Consider the following 14,740-nt stretch of genomic DNA (forward strand, 5'->3'; position numbering starts at 1 on the left):
GTGTAGTTTAGAAAAGAATGTCATACTTGTCAAACCAGCCTGGAGAAGTGACTTTGCAGCTCAATTAATTTCCAGCTAACACTCAGGAACTCTCCCCCTTATACACCATGTGTGTTTACTGAAAAAGAGACAAAGTAAATGACCCATTGAGTTCTTTTCATGCTATCTGGTTTACCTAACTAATTTACTGCTTATTGTAACAAAGACATTATGACACAAAACATCTGTAAAGCCTAGTTCCTGATAAGCTAAAAGCATCTCCCTATAGATCATTATCAATCAGAGAAACCATCTGCCCCACATCAAACAAAGGCCATCTGCACATATTTCTTAATGGCCAATGGGTCAGAATAAGGCTATGTTTACACTGGCACACATACCCAGTTACCTGACCATATACATGTTCTTGCATGTTCCCTATACCCAAGCCAAGCTTCCACATATGCTGTGCTCAACACAGTCATAACACAACGCACACACATATACTCTGTCCACACTGCCACTTTTATCCTATGATATTAGTGCTACCATTTGGGGACAGAATCCCAGGTTTCTGTGCATCACAGGGTGACACTCTAGTAACTGACTTGCTGTGTGTTATTGATGCTATCCCCTGCGTTCATTCAGCCATCTGCCGATGGCAGTTCTTGCTCATGTCTCATCAACAAGGGGCAAGTGAATACGTGAACTGAAAAAGTTACCATTCATTTGTTCTGCAAGGCTTAGCGGACGACAGAGGCAGATTCATGAATATCCATGTGTGAAACCCTGGAAAGACTGGCCAACATTCAGAGAACATAATGGTTTATAAGATACCCGAATGGAAAAGAAAAGTGGTTTTCCAATCCTCTGGAGGAGATCCAGCACTGTATGCCAGGGAAATGTTTGCGCTAATGATCATCCCTCTAAATACTGCTGGCTGGAAGGATTTGGTCAGATCTGAAGGTGGACCATGCAGATTTGCACTGTTGTTGAACCTGAAAAAGCAGCTGGCGTTTCTGCTACACCAGAAATTTGCTGAAATATGCTTACAAGACTGGGAGGCAATTTGACTATATATTGACCATATTCAATAGCTAGCATACAGAGTTTCCATGCAAAGGGAGATGTGAACCATGTAAATAAGCCCCTTCCCCAATCTTCCTCACCTTGGAATCACAGGAAAACCTGCCACTGTACCTGCTTAACAACAGTGAAATGGACAGAGAAAGAAAGAAACACATACTTCAACTTTATGTTGTTCCATGAAGTTTCAGATAAGCACAACATGCTCCTCACCTCTCCATTGCAAAGGGACACCACACTGTGTTTATCCAACTGCCAGATCAGATCCTTCTCCCATTTCCCCTGGATTGTGCAGCTGGATTGTTCCCAACCAATGAGAGTAGCAGAGCCGGAGCTTGTGGCGGGAACAGAGCTCAGAAACTCCCAGACGCCCCTCCCCCTAGGAGCTGCAGAGACATGCTCATTTGAGCCAGGTAGGGAGCCTGCCAGCCACCCCAACCCCGCACAGCACCAGCAGGGGTCCCCAGCCACACACACACACACACACAAAGTATCTGCGGTGCCTCTGGGTCACCTCCCTCCCTCCAGAGTATGTGCGGCCCAAGTTTTAGTCACCGGTATTTTTAGTAAAAGTCATGGACAGGTCATGGGCCATGAATTTTTGTTAACTGCCCATGCCCTGTCCATGACTTTTACTAAAAATACCGGTGACTAAAACGTAGCCTTATTCATGAATAATCTGTTTTATAGCTTTTGCTAAATGCATAATAATGGTTCATGGGAAATCAATACAGGCATCACTTTGGTAACTCTTTTTTGTGTGTGTGTGTGGGGGTACAGAGCAGGAGCTGGGCTTCAAATCAGGAAGCTAGCACAAGAGCAAGAAGGGTTACTGGCCAGGAGGATGGGGGTCCAATATAACTTACTTTGGTACTAGTTCCTGCTACAGCTTGGGGGCCCCTCCTTGGTTCGTCAGGGGGGGCTTCCTCAACCGGCTCCTCTGGCGGGGTGCGAAATGATATGCTCCTCATCTTTCAGGTCTTCCAGGCCACCCTCCTCAGTCCCTGCTGACGCCTCAGCCAGGCCCTCACCAGCATCCTTTCATCTGATGAGGCCAGTGGGGTTGAGGAAGGGGTTCTGAGCCACTTCAGGCTTTGTACTGGGAGCCGTTGATAGTGCCCAGTTCAGGTCATTGTAAAAGGGGCATATATAACAAGCCTTCCTAGAGTGACTATTGAAGTCTTTTGTCCTCCTGTAGAGGCCTCTCAGTTGCTTCATCAGTTGTCGGCACTGGGCCATAGTCCATTGAATGCCCACCTACTCCAGGCTTTGTGAAATTTCCCAGTACAGGTGAATGTTCCTGCCACTCTGAGAGAAGGCTTGGAGGATGGTGTACTTTGACCATACATTGATCAGCACCAGAAAACTGTTCTGATGTGGTTGGCACAACTTGCTACCACCTGTGAAAATGAGGGAACAGCTACCTTTACAGATTGGGTAAGTCAGACAGAAAAGAATATCATTGCATTATGGTATGGTATGGGAATGGGGGTGGAGGATTATTGAAACTCAAGTACATGCCTCTTGCTACCACCTGTGAAAATGAGGGAACAGCTACCTTTACAGATTGGTTTCAGAGTAACAGCCGTGTTAGTCTGTATTCGCAAAAAGAAAAGGAGTACTTGTGGCACCTTAGAGACTAACCAATTTATTTGAGCATGAGCTTTCATGAGCTACAGCTCACTTCATCAGATTGGATAAGTCAGACAGAAAAGAATACCATTGCATTATGGTATGGTATGGGAATGAGGGTGGAGGATTATTGAAACTCAAGTACATGCCTCTCGCTCCCTTCCACTTTGCACACTGGCACAGATAACGGGCTGTGCCCCAACCTGATGCATGTACTTATCCACACTGCTTAGGCATGCTTGCTTACTCACCCTCTGCTCACCTTCAGGCACATACTTTTGGGATCTAGATGTGGAGAATGGGGGGTTATGGAACAATCAAATGCAAGGATACATGTTCAATCACTTATGTAAATGCATCTCAAGAGGACATTAAATTCATCATTGATAACAAGCTAAGCTTCAGCTAATGTTCAGCTTCAAAACAAAGAATTATAGACACAAGGCATTTTGGGACTTTGACTCACCTACAAAGAATCATGGAAGTCTGACAAAGCCTACAGCATATTATTCCTTGCCAAAGACCTACGCTCCTAAGGTTCTTCTGGCATTATCACAGCTATCGCCTAGAGAAATGTCTTTCTTACTTAATGTAAGCCACCTTTCATATTATGTCAGCTCCAGAAATATTTTCAACAATTTTGGAAGGGTAGAACTCAGGAACAATAGAGGTGCTGCTTGCAGAAAATTCTTAGATGTAATATTGTCAAATAGTCATAGATTTGGCTTGAGTTTTCTCCAGCAGCTATGCCTTGCTGAATCATACCCCCAAATGTGGAAGACCCTGCCAAGCTACAAAGTGAGTTGCTGAGGTAGGTTTCTTTGTTAAATCCTAGGGGCACAAAGGATACAAGCACCTGAGAGTCTTTGTAGAATAGAAATCCAATAGGCAGTACTTGTTTCCTAAGTGAAGTTAATCAAGTCTCAACAAGGCTTTTCAGAGGCCCAGTTGAAAGTGCTGTCTTGAGCAGAAGCATTTGGAGGGAGTTTAGTCTAGTTATGCTCTCATGAAAGGGAGCTCATCAGGTGCTGAGATGACAACAGCCACCCCTGGGATGGAGTTACCAAATGGTACATGCTTTCTGAGATGTGCACATTGTGCTCTGGACAGAGGCTTGTCTGTCCTATCTGACAGGAATGGAATGCACCTAACTACACTCTTGCTGGTATGAATTACCAGGACACCAGGGCTTATTCTATCTCATGTCTCACCCAGTGCCTTGAAGAGAAATTTCCGTTCCCACGATGAGCCACAGCAGCCCTTGACAGTGCGGAGAAGGCATGACTCCACACACATGGCATCATCCTTAATATGACTAAAGCTCCCAAAGCACTCTCTTCTATCCTAGGATTATTTAACAATTAACACTACCAAGCAGAAATGTGCATGCAAAATTAATTTCACTGCCATGCATGTGCCTGGGCCTAATGGCCATACTGATCTCTTGATTGCAGGTCAACAGATTCGGAGTACTAACACCAGAGGCCAAGAGAGTGCCAGAAAAGATGCTGGCAGCCCTCGTGAATTGTGGCTGCTAACAGCAGTACCTGTGGACAAGGGTACACTTGCAACGGGCACCTTTTTAGCTTACACAATGGAGTTTGAAGAGTTTCAGGGGGGCTGAGGGCCTCAACTATACCAGAATTCCAAATTCAGCAGTTTCATTGTCTTAGTATAGCTAACCAGTTTTCCGGGGTAGCCTTTTACTGCAGGTCTGGGGGTCAGCTGGATTCCTACTGGGAATTCATGATCTGCAGAATGAAGGCAGGTGGGGCCAGGGCTGCCAGGATGTGGAGCAATTTCAGCAAGCCAGGTATCCTGTAGCTCCTTAGGAAATTAGTTGAGGGTCTTCCTTGGATGTACCGTTTTAGGGGTGAGGCTGTCTTTCTGTTGACTTTTATTTGGGCTGTCTAGTCACGGAGTTTTCACTCCAGCCAGGGGAGACTCTTCGAGGTGGGCTTTCAAATTACAGGATGTGTAGTGGGACAGTGAATCTCTATGGCTTGAGGTCCATGGATTTAAAAAAAAAAAAGATCAACCTGGGGTGGGCAAGGCTATTGCTCTGCACTGCTCTGGTGTGGGGGACCTGTGTCCCCTGCAAGCATGTGTGACTCATTGACCACCTGGTGCAGGTCCCCTCTACTGTATGGGGGATGCTCCTTTCTAACCAATTTCAGTTTGTGGGACTGTTTAACAAGGGACTGCCATTCTTGTCTACCAGGAGATTATGGTACCCACTTATTCTGTACAGTGGCCGCAACGGAGCTACCCAGTTGGGTCTTGGGGCATCAGAGGTCTGGTTATGGGACACAGGTGATCCAGGGCCTATAAATCCTACATGTGGCTGTCTTAGGGGAGGCAGATGCAGGTGGCGGGCCATAAGCACTTCAGGTTTTAACCACATCTACTTCTTTCCATACGCCTGTCACATAGAATGTTTCAGAGCATGCCTATGGCTGGGGATATGGATTTGTGGGCACAACATTGTGAACTCAGCTTACAAGAGAGTATGTAATTTAGCAAGGGCAGCTAGGCCCCGGGCTGGAGGTGAATTTAGTCTTGGCACAGTAGATAGGGCATGCGTTGAACCCACTGATGTCCTGTGAGGACAGGAGGCTAAGACGGATATTGGATTGCTCGTGGACATATTTCCTGGTATGGTGATAATATGGTTGGAGTTACTAGCCTGCAGGCTTTTGTGGACCCCAGAGACTCTCTTGCTGAGAGCACTGGCTTCCCCTATGGTGGGAACCCCCCCAGAAATGGCAAAGGATCAACGGAGTTCAAGTGACTGCACTGGTCTGTCCCCCAACAGGAACCTTGGATGTATTTTGACTAATAAAGTTGTAGCCAGGTTAAAACCCATACAACGTGTCCTTGCCTTGTTCCACACAGTGAGCACACCAAACAGTCTTTAGTGGAAACCTATGTGCTTCACAATAGAATATGGAAAACAATTAAATCTGGTTTCACACTGTTGCCAAATGTCACCACTTTGAATTGAAAACAGCAGCGATCTAGATGTCTCTACAATAAATCTCCCACAAAAGATTTAATTTTTTTAGATGCTTTGATCTCAAAGCATTAACATGACATACACAGTATGGAAAGGCCAGGAATGCTCAATTTACACATCTCGTTTATCTCTTTGGATACAATTTCTTGTTTCTTTTGAAGTTTTTGCTTCATACCTTACATATTATAAATCAGTCTGTTGTGGATGGTTCAAAAGCTAATTCTCATTTTATCGAGTATTTTGTGATGTAAATAGGCAGGTAGGGTCAGGCGTTATAATCAGAGTATCTCTCTTAATTGGCAGCACTAAACAGAAAAAGAAATTATCCAGAAAGTATACTTTGATAGGTGTATTAAAGACTCACTAAGATGGCGCTCAATAGGAAATGAAGCTTTATACTTTTTAATCTTTTGGTCTTAAACGAGAATAACTGAAATTCTCTGCATGGAATACAAACAGACCATGTTTTACCTCAGTAAGCAGACATGATTACTGCTGTTCTGTCAAAGCCCTGTTGCTTAAACTGTCTTGGGCTTTCAAATCAAATTATATATCCTCTCCCTCCACTGTTCTGAAAGACGATAAAATAAATAATAAGGCAGTAGCAAAACACTGTCTCATTTTTTTCCTTATTGGTCAAGTAGAATCAAGGGAAGATGAGGTAGAAAGAGACAGTGGATAAATCCCCTCTGGACTCTTTGTATTAGATAAAGCAACCTAACAGAGAGAAAAGTGATCACTTTACAGCAGAGATGAACTCCTTGCAGGAAGTTTGATAAATTGACATCATTCCAGGCAATTTGAGGTAATACAATCTTCATGTCTGAACAGTGTAATTACTAGATATGTTTCCAGCTCTCAGAAACACTCTATATCAATCACTATGAACAGTTTTAGCAAGATCTACCACCATTTGCTTCAGGGGAAAAAAGAAGAGAGAAAGAGAACGAGAGAGAGAAGAGCTAAGCACTGAGTTAAGAGTCTTGTGGTATTAAACAAAGAGCACAATTAGAGAACGATTATACACATTGGCTCTAATTGTCCCCTCCATCTGAATGAGTGAGAGGAAAATACCCAAAGCAAGTGAGTCTGCTTAGCACAAAGGGTACATAGCTGGGGTGGAGGGAAACAGTTGTGCCCTATAGCATAATCTCTGCTTATCCCCCTGGGGAGATTGCAATACACGATACTGCTGATGCTCTCAGTAGTATTTTACAAAAAGAAAAGGAGTACTTGTGGCACCTTAGAGACTAACAAATTTATTTGAGCATAAGCTTTCATGAGATGCATCCGATGAAGTGAGCTGTAGCTCACAAAAGCTTATGCTCAAATAAATTTGTTAGTCTCTAAGGTGCCACAAGTACTCCTTTTCTTTTTGCGAATACAGACTAACATGGCTGCTACTCCAAAAATAGTATTTTAAGCTGTTTTCTCTACCAGTCAATTAAACTCTCAGGCTGAAGCTGTGGGGATTTTGGTCAGTGGCCTGCGAGGAGGCTATGGTATCACACCTCTTAAGAGAGTTGTGGTGCTATGCGGGAAAGGAGAAATATGGTATAGGAGGCTGTTGTGCAACTAACCCCCCCATCTGTGGTTGTCCCAAGATCTGGTGGTTTGGAAACCCCTGCCCACAGCCTTCTTCAAAAAAAAGGGGCATAACCTGCACATCAGATGGAATTACAGTATAGGATATAAACTGGATCTTATATGCATTTTTCCCCATAGGGGAAGATCTGACCCATTAACCTACTGGAGTCTTCTAGGCAGAATTATCCCAAATACAGATGTAAATATGAAGAAACATTCAGGGATGAAATTTAATTTTTCAACGTGATGGAAGAGCAGATACAATTTTTGTCTTGCTTTATGTAAGCATTCATTTTAGAGCAAAAACCACCACTGAAATTTGGCTTACCTTGTTTTGTGTCAGACAAGAGGCAAATGATGAAGCCTGAGCTACTTTCTCACCACTTTACGCGGTCCATCCAGAGCATAGTACAGGAATGTGAGAGTCAGAGGAGTGGTTCTGGATGCAGACTGATGAATCAATGAGCAGAATTTGGCTACCTATTCCATGGCTTTGTCTACACTGGCACACATACTTATTTACTTAACCGAGTACATGCTTGTGCATGCTCCCCATTCCTGTGCTGCGGGTCCACATATGCTGTGCTGACACGGCTATAATGCTGTGTACGTGCATATGTCAGCGTCCAGATTGCTCCTGTTGTTACGCGACATTGGCACTACCATTGTAGCAGAGGGATCCCAGGGTTCTGTGCTGACAGGGAGACATTCTAGGAACCAATTTGCTGTGTGTGTTATTGGTGCTGTCCCCCACCTGCACACTTCACCTATGGCAGTTCCTGATCATGTCTCCCCTTGCTGTAATTCCATGCCAAACTTGGTGGAAGACCTGCAGCAACAGTATGATGATGACATGGTTCTGCTCGTGCTCCTTACTGAAGGACAAATGATTATACGGTGGAGCAGACAATTGATGAGATACTGCACGGAATTTGGACAGAACTTTCTGACACATTGAAGACAACTGATCTTGAGGGTCAGTGTCAATACATTCAGAGCACATGGTGCAGGTATGGTGACTGTCAGTATTGCCACAGTATGCCCTCTGGTAGATCCTCATTTCTGATGCAAGAGAACCAGTATGCTGCGGTGGAGTCACATCCTTTGGGAAACCAGGAAAGACTACCAGTGGCTTCAGAACTTCCAGATGAGGAAACAGATGTTATGAGCTTGCACCAACCCTCCAGTGCCAGAACACTCGATTCAGGGAAGTCAATGCAGAAGTGGGTGGCTATTGTTTTGGGTAATAGTACAGGGTGTGGTACAGGGAATCCTGCAGGCAATATGTTCTCATCCTGATCACTAAGGGGTGTTCTGGATAGAGGGTGCTCTGGCTCAGCAGCGTGCTAACTGGCAGCTGGAGGAGGAGGTGGCTGTTCTGAGACAGGTGCGGTGGCCACAGCAGCAGGGAGCCCCTGAACTTTTTCAATCCCTAGGTCTCTCAGCCTTTCCATTAGGGAATTCTCCCATTCCCTATGGTGGGTCTCCTGCTCTGGGAACCAGTGAGTCAATGTCTCTGCTGAATAGCCTGATCCTCCAATGCCCTAAAGAATTCAAAATGCTCCTGGATTTTCCAAACCATCTCTATAAGCCGCTCTTTCAGGGTCCTTCTCTCTCCACCACTAATGTCTCTGCAGTGCTGTTCGTACCCTCCTGGTGGAATGGTTTCCCTCTCGGGAACTGAAGGTCCTGCCAATTCAGAGAAAGCTAGCTTTGTACTTTTTTTTTTCCTTTGGAAGAATTTGAGAATTCCCCCCACATAACATAACAGTGCTGTAGGCCACAATTTTGATACTTTTCAGCATTCCAAGAATGCAACTGTTAGACTATCCTTGGCTCTCAGACAACTTTTGCAGACCACGAGGAAGGTGCAGAGTCTAATAATGGTACAAAAAAGTACACTAAGGTTTTAAAACATTCAAATTTTCGTAGTGTCGCAAGGATGGAAAGAGTTCCTTCCAGGGGTTATGTTACCAGTTTGTAATTTCTTTTTTAAAGGCTGGCCAACATTCGGAGAACAAAGTGTTTTTTAGGTTACCAGAAAGAAGTGACTTTCCAGTCCTATGGAGGAGATCTGGCAATTTATGCCGGAGAGATGTTTGCACCAATGGTTATCCCTCTATATAGTGCTGACTGGAGGGGTTTGATCAGTTATGTAGGTAAACCAGAAAAGGAGTACTTGTGGCACCTTAGAGACTAACCAATTTATTTGAGCATAAGCTTTCATGAGCTACAGCTCACTTCATCGGATGCATACTGTGGAAAGTGTAGAAGATCTTTTTATACACACAAAGCATGAAAAAATACCTCCCCGCACTCCACTCTCCTGCTGGTAATAGCTTATCTAAAGTGATCACTCTCCTTACAATGTCTATGATAATCAAGTTGGGCCATTTCCAGCACAAATTCAGGTTTTCTCCCCTCCCCCAACACACACACACAAACCCACTCTCCTGTTGGTAATAGCTTATCTAAAGTGACCATTCTCCTTACAATGTGTATGATAATCAAGGCGGGCCATTTCCAGCACAAATCCAGGGTTTCACAAGAACGTCTGGGGGTGGGGGGTTACGAAAAAACAAGGGAAATAGGCTTGAATAGAGACTTGGAGTGGCTAAGTCATTATGCAAGGTAACCTAAGTTAATTGTATCCAATTTGCAAATGAATTCCAATTCAACAGTCTCTCGCTGGAGTCTGGTTTTGAAGTTTTTTTGTTGTAATATCGCAACTTTCATGTCTGTAATCACGTTACCAGAGAGATTGAAGTGTTCTCCGACTGGTTTATGAATGTTATAATTCTTGACATCTGATTTGTGTCCATTTATTCTTTTACGTAGAGACTGTCCAGTTTGACCAATGTACATGGCAGAGGGGCATTGCTGGTACATGATGGCATATATCACATTGGTGGATGTGCAGGTGAACGAGCCTCTGATAGTGTGGCTGATGTTATTAGGCCCTGTGATGGTGTCCCCTGAATAGATATGTGGGCACAGTTGGCAACGGGCTTTGTTGCAAGGATAGGTTCCTGGGTTAGTGGTTCTGTTTTGTGGTATGTGGTTGCTGGTGAGTATTTGCTTCAGGTTGGGGGGCTCTCTGTAGGCAAGGACTGGCCTGTCTCCCAAGATTTGTGAGAGTGTTGGGTCATCCTTCAGGATAGGTTGTAGATCCTTAATAATGCGTTGGAGGGGTTTTAGTTGGGGGCTGAAGGTGACGGCTAGTAGTGTTCTGTTATTTTCTTTGTTAGGCCTGTCCTGTAGTAGGTGACTTCTGGGAACTCTTCTGGCTCTATCAATCTGTTTCTTCACTTCTGCAAGTGGGTATTGTAGTTGTAAGAATACTTGATAGAGCTCTTGTAGGTGTTTGTCTCTGTCTGAGGGGTTGGAGCAAATGCGGTTGTATCGCAGAGCTTGGCTGCAGACAATGGATCGTGTGGTGTGGTGCGGTCAGGGTGAAAGCTGGAGGCATGTAGGTAGGAATAGCGGTCAGTAGGTTTCCGGTATAGGGTGGTGTTTATGTGACAATCGTTTATTAGCACTGTAGTGTCCAGGAAGTGGATCTCTTGTGTGGACTGGACCAGGCTGAGCTTGATGGTGGGATGGAAATTGTTGAAATCATGGTGGAATTCCTCAAGGGCTTCTTTTCCATGGGTCCAGATGATGAAGATGTCATCAATATAGCGCAAGTAGAGTAGAGGCGTTAGGGGACGAGAGCTGAGGAAGCGTTGTTCTAAGTCAGCCATAAAAATGTTGGTGTACTGTAGGGCCATGAGGGTACCCATAGCAGTGCCGCTGATCTGAAGGTATACATTGTCCCCAAATGTAAAATAGTTATGGGTAAGGACAAAGTCACAAAGTTCAGCCACCAGGTTAGCCGTGACATTATCGGGGATAGTGTTCTTGACAACTTGTAGTCCATCATTGTGTGGAATGTTGGTGTAGAGGGCTTCTACATCCATAGTGGCCAGGATGGTGTTATCAGGAAGATCACCGATGGATTGTACTTTCCTCAGGAAGTCAGTGGTGTCTCGAAGGTAGCTGGGAGTGCTGGTAGCATAGGGCCTGAGGAGGGAGTCTACATAGCCAGACAATCCTGCTGTCAGGGTGCCAATGCCTGAGATGATGGGGCGCCCAGGATTTCCAGGTTTATGGATCTTGGGTAGTAGATAGAATATCCCAGGTCGGGATTCCAGGGGTGTGTCTGTGCGGATTTGATCTTGTGCTTTTTCAGGGAGTTTCTGGAGCAAATGCTTTCGTTTCTTTTGGTAACTCTCAGTGGGATCAGAGGGTAATGGCTTGTAGAAAGTGGTGTTGGAGAGCTGCGGAGCAGCCTCTTGTTCATATTCCGACCTATTCATGATGATCACAAATCTTGGGAGACAGGCCAGTCCTTGCCTACAGACAGCCCCCCAATCTGAAGCAAATACTCACCAGCAACCACATACCACACAACAGAACCACTAACCCAGGAACCTATCCTTGCAACAAAGCCTGTTGCCAACTGTGCCCACATATCTATTCAGGGGACACCATCACAGGGCCTAATAACATCAGCCGCACTATCAGAGGCTCGTTTACCTGCACATCCACGTATGTGATATATGCCATCATGTGCCAGCAATGCCCCTCTGCCAGGTACATTGGTCAAACTGGACAGTTTCTACGTAAAAGAATAAATGGACACAAATCAGACGTCAAGAATTATAACATTCATAAACCAGTCGGAGAACACCTCAATCTCTCTGGTCACGCGATTACAGACATGAAAGTTGCGATATTACAACAAAAAAACTTCAAAACCAGACTCCAACGAGAGACTGTTGAATTGGAATTCATTTGCAAATTGGATACAATTAACTTAGGGTTGAATAGAGACTGGGAGTGGCTAAGTCATTATGCAAGGTAACCTATTTCCCCTTGTTCCCCCCCCCACCCCCCGATGTTCTTGTTAAACCCTGGATTTGTGCTGGAAATGGCCCACCTTAATTATCATACACATTGTAAGGAGGGTGGTCACTTCAGACAAGCTATTACCAACAGGAGAGTGGGTTTGTGTGTGTGGGGGGGTGGGTGGGTGGGGAGAAACCTGAATTTGTGCTGGAAATGGCCCAACTTGATTATCATAGACATTGTAAGGAGAGTGGTCACTTTAGATAAGCTATTACCAGCAGGAGAGCGGGGTGGGGGGAGGTATTTTTTCATGCTTTGTGTGTATAAAAAGATCTTCTACACTTTCCACAGTATGCATCCGATGAAGTGAGCTGTAGCTCACGAAAGCTTATGCTCAAATAAATTGGTTAGTCTCTAAGGTGCCACAAGTACTCCTTTTCTTTTTGCAAATACAGACTAACACGGCTGTTACTCTGAAACCTTTAGGTAAACCAAACAGATTTGTACTGGTGTTGAATTTTAAGACCCAGTGGGAGTTTCTGCTATATCAGATATTTGCTGAAATGTGCTCACTGGACTAGGAGATAATTTGACTGTAAATTTGCTATATTCTTAGCTAGCATATGGAGTCTCCATGCAAAGGGAGCTGCAAACCATGAGAACTGCCCATTCTCTGCCATCATCAGAAAATCCTGCTACTCTGCCTGCCTACCAACAATGAAATGGACCAGGAAAGAGACACAGACACCACAACTTTATTTGATTCCCTGAAATTTCAGAGGAGTACCACAAGCCCCTCACCTCTTCACTGCAAAAGACTACCACACTGTGTTTATCCAACTTCCAGTTCAGATCCTTCTCCCACTCCTATTTCTTCTTGCTTGTGCAACATGGCTGGGAGTGGGGAAAAGCCAGGGACAGGGATGGTGACAATTTTTGTAATCTTCCAAGGGAGAAAGGACTTCTGTGACTAACTTTTCCTCATAAAATGTGTTCCCTTAACCTTCCCAGACCGAACTCTACTCCACCCCAACCCCAACCATTCCACATGGCTCCCTTTTTTAAGGGGATGATAAAATCAGGATGGAGGGAAGTGGGTGGGGAAGCACTGAAACCATGTAAACATGCAAGGAACAAAAGACAGCTGTTACTAACTTAAGATAGACAACTATATGTTTTCTGCAACTGCCCCATCCTCAAGTAGGACCTTTCTAACCCTGCCACTTCCCTTCCCACCTAATCTACATGGCCCCCAGACCATTGCTTGTTGGGTCGCCCTCAAAGTTATATAAGTATGATAGAATTATAATTATTTAGTAGTAGAAATAAAGATAGACAAAAGAGTATATAGGTATTGTAAAAAGGTGTGAACATCAGTTCCATGCTGTTGAATTTCACTCTGTAAAAAATGCAAGGCCAAAGTGCTAATTATTTCAGGCTGGTACAGGACAAAGAGTCTGTGCTGGAAAGTGATAAGAACTTTGAGGAAACAATGCTGTTCTTTAAAAAACACCCTAATGCTTTTCCCCCGCGGGGGCCTCGTTGTCATGCCTGTGTAAATCCTGGTATCCAATAGATAGTGGGATAAAACTTGTTAAATGAATCAAGAGTCATAGATTGTGTTGTTAAGTAAAAGAATGAATGATGAGTGAATGGAATTGAGAGCCTGAAGCAGGGAAATAATTGGTTAGTAAATGGTGCCAGCCTAATCCTAAGAATTTCAACCTTGATATCGATGGGCCGAAGAATATGCAAAGTAGAGATAACTGAATGACCCTCGGAGGGCGAACCCGAATCCACCCAAAACACATCAAGGAAGAACAAGAAGATAACACCTAGCCATCATAGAGCTGTCATGGATGTACCACTGGCTGATTGAGCTGATTGATGGTCATCTCAATTGTAAATTCAGCATGATGAAGCAACTCCCATAGACTTGTATTGAACCAGAGACCTATAAAAATTGGGTCCAGGGACTGTGTTCTTTGAGTCCAGTTCTACGACCACCCTCCAGGAGCATCGGATGTGCATCTGACAATAACTTGGCTCCACTCTTATGTCCAGGCCACCTGGTCAGTGACTTGGTATGAGCAACATCTAGGCTGGTAACTATAACAACCTTTATGTAGAACCTGTGTGTGAATGTGTGTGTGTGTGACTGGATCTATATAGAAATTGCATATAGGAATATTTTGTTGTATTTCCAATAAACGTGGCAATTTGCCTTGTCCCTCTTACAAGATCCTGTTGATATCATTTTTATTAGTGTAACATGCTGACTGCATGCTGGCCAAGAAATGCATAGACACAGAGGCACAATGATTGTTCCTAAATAATCTGATTTATAGCTTCTGCCAAATGCATAATAGTGGTTCTTGGGAAATCAATATAGTCACTGATTGCTGAAATGAGTACTGTCAAACAGTAGTGCCACACCATACACCAAGCCACAGCCCACTTTGAGGAGAACAGATGTGCTCATGAGACAGAGAAGTGACAAAGGAGGAAAGAAAGGGCTCAACAGTCTAGCCAACAACTATGTCTTCTCCA

General features: G+C 44.3%; 1 long non-coding RNA gene across 2 annotated transcripts; it reads left to right on the top strand.

Moving 5' to 3' along the window:
• Positions 1–725: 725 nt before the first annotated feature.
• Positions 726–14,430, top strand: LOC140907090 (uncharacterized). Of its 2 annotated transcripts, XR_012157368.1 has the most exons (3): positions 726–1,478; positions 2,351–2,502; positions 12,807–14,430. It is a non-coding gene; the product is annotated as an uncharacterized lncRNA (long non-coding RNA). The 2 variants fall into 2 exon arrangements; XR_012157367.1 differs by lacking the exon at positions 726–1,478 and having other exon boundaries at positions 2,144–2,502.
• The last annotated feature ends 310 nt before the right edge of the window (positions 14,431–14,740 follow it).

Source organism: Lepidochelys kempii, chromosome 2 (assembly GCF_965140265.1).
Source record: "Lepidochelys kempii isolate rLepKem1 chromosome 2, rLepKem1.hap2, whole genome shotgun sequence".
In the NCBI taxonomy this organism is placed as follows: Eukaryota; Metazoa; Chordata; order Testudines; family Cheloniidae; genus Lepidochelys; species Lepidochelys kempii.